Consider the following 2,898-nt stretch of genomic DNA (forward strand, 5'->3'; position numbering starts at 1 on the left):
AAAAGTTTATTTTAGTGTATCTATAACTTGATAAGTTGTTTTGAAAAAAAAAACCTAGGTGTTTATTTTACAAAAAAGTGCATAAATAGACAGGTATTATTTTATATTGCTAATATCTAACTTTATCGATTCTCTTTCTGCTAATTAGGTATTACCATTTGTATCTCTCTTTATCACTGTTTAATACGACAGAAGTATGTTGTCATTAAATCACTGTTCTCTGTTTTTACCCGACTGCGGTCATTATTCCAATCACTTGAGTACACATGACACATCATAAATGTAAGAATCCTTTCCCTTTTATGCAAATTCTTTAAGAGCATTTCATTTGCGAAGTAGGTAAGATAAGACAGCGAGTAGAATTGAAATTAAAATTGACGTTGACGTTGAGTGGAAGCGGGCTAGGGGAAAGCTTTAGAGCTTAAAAATATGCTGTTAAAAGTTGCAGCGGCTTTGATCGAAACTATTAGTTTTAAAGTAGATCCCAATCCCAACCATACTGACAAAGGGCCATATTGAAATCCAGACTCTACCTAGAGATTTGTGTCCGGTTCTATTACTAACTACCTACCTATTAACGTATTTTCAGTCAGCATTTGTTTGAAGTTGTAAGAGCTTTAGATAGCGAAAGCTACATTTACGTGAAAGTATACATTAAGAAATGTATATTTATTTTCCTTAGTGCACTACTTTATACAAGTAAACGACTAGTTTGTTTGCGTTGTCGAAATAAAACCGCTTGTGTATCATACACAAGCGGTTTTATTTCGACAACGCAAACAAACTAGTCGACTAGTTCCCTTTTGCAAATATTATGATACATACACAGTGTATGTATCATAATATTTTCAAAAGGGAAGAGAAACAAAAGAGGATTTACCTACATTAACTATCAAAATAATATCACACACAATAATACAATGCAGCCAAACATGTAATGCAATGTTTGGCTGAAAATTGTGTACTACCCGTTCGCGCTAAGTTTGCCGGTCCGTGGAATGCGCGTCCCCTTCTCCAACCGCGATAAAACGCAAATAATTAGTGATTAAACGCAATTGAGTGTTTTTTTTACGCAAATTACACAATTTTTATCAATATTAATAAATAAAAAATATTTTCAATATAGTTTGCTAAAGTTATACACGCTTTCCTTCGAGTGACGTCATATCGCCAGCGGCAAACTTAGTATCGCGAACGGATAGTAAGTAACAAAATATGTTTTTTAATTAAACATGTGAGGTTCAATCTTATTTATTATCAAGTATAGTAATAAGTAGAGACTTCCTACAATGAGGTTATTCGCTAAAATAATTTCATTGTTTCATTGAGTTGTGAAACAATTAATAAATTAAATAACATAATGCCTCAAGCGGATATTTTAAACTCGAAACAAATCTTACAAAATTGAGCGTTGAAATGGAAGTGTTCAGAGTTTGAAATTTTAATCCTTAAAAAGTAGATAATTTGTAAACAAAAGTTCATGAGTTCGTAAGGTAGATATAGAAACTTGGAAATTGGGCTTAGTTGTTTCATTAAAAGTAAAGTTTCATAATGGTAAGTATACCGAAATTACTTAGGCTGAGTTGCACCACCTAATTTTAACCGTAACTATAACGATAACCGGTGCTTTTTATATGGAGTTTGACAGATTCTTAACGTTTGTTAAAGTTAAAGTAAGATGTTGCAACCCAGCCTAAATTTCTTGACAGACAACAAAATACCAGACAAAGGCTCTACTATACATGAAGAAGATAAAGCGAAGTGCCATAAATTAGCTTTACTAAGTAATAAATAATGTTTTTTTAAGTAGGCAATTAAGTTTTTTGGTCAGAAAATTGCTCTTTACGTGCGACATTTCCATAAATTTCGTCAAGCGATCCGAATACATTAGAACCATTTTAATATTTTAATGGTACGAGATCATTATAACCGTGTCTCGCACTAACTAAATTACTTATAATTTGTTTCTAAATGTTTCGTATTAAGTATTAATTTACCTAAATCGTTAATTGCGCCCACGATCCACGTTAAATAGATCAATTTCATGCTTGGGGCCCTAAATTAAGTACACCTACGGTAAACCTACGTTATGGCCGATGGCAATGCCAAGATTATGGTTTTAAGTAAGTAATATGTACTCTACTATCCAATAAATCAACTGACCTAATGGTTAGAGTCTTGCAAAGGGCAAATTGTAGTGTACTTAATGAGCACTTTGATCATTTATATGAAATATCAATGTGCTCGAGCACTTCGGGTAATCAAGCATTTCATTCGGATCCTAGAAATATTAGTCCGAAGTAGCAATACCCAGTATCATTACTAAGGGTATTGGTCCATAATATGCCTGAATTCATGAACGCTTATAAATTTTACTAGTAATTGCCATAGTTTTTACTATGGCAATTACTACTATCTACTTTGATTTTTTTGTAAATCGGAGAAAAATTATTGCTTACGAGAAAAGGTATTAAATTAAAGTTCTTAACTTAGCCATCAAATAAATTGATACTGAAAAATATCAAAGCCTTATTTCAGTTCTTTTCTGAAATCAGTTTTTATTAGCTTTTAACGAAGCTTTCAAAGTATAATCTAGCTTTTTGAAATACTTCAAGTTTATTTGTTTTTAAATTCATCATAAAGCACTTATTTTTTATAGACCCCGCTGAATTGTAAATATAATACAGTCCAAATCATGTTGATGATAACCGTAACGATTTCACGATCGATATGTGAAGCCCACTCGTTCCACGGGCTATTAGCTTTTACATGATTATTTCGCTATCGAAGGCCGCCACCGATAGCAGAACAACGGGCTTGATAAGTGTCTATTAGCTGTTATCCCTGTGTCCCAGGTGAGCGAAGAATACTAAGCGATCAATGCTATGCGGAGCGATA

Source organism: Ostrinia nubilalis, chromosome 3, assembly GCF_963855985.1.
Source record: "Ostrinia nubilalis chromosome 3, ilOstNubi1.1, whole genome shotgun sequence".
Lineage (NCBI taxonomy): Eukaryota > Metazoa > Arthropoda > Insecta > Lepidoptera > Crambidae > Ostrinia > Ostrinia nubilalis.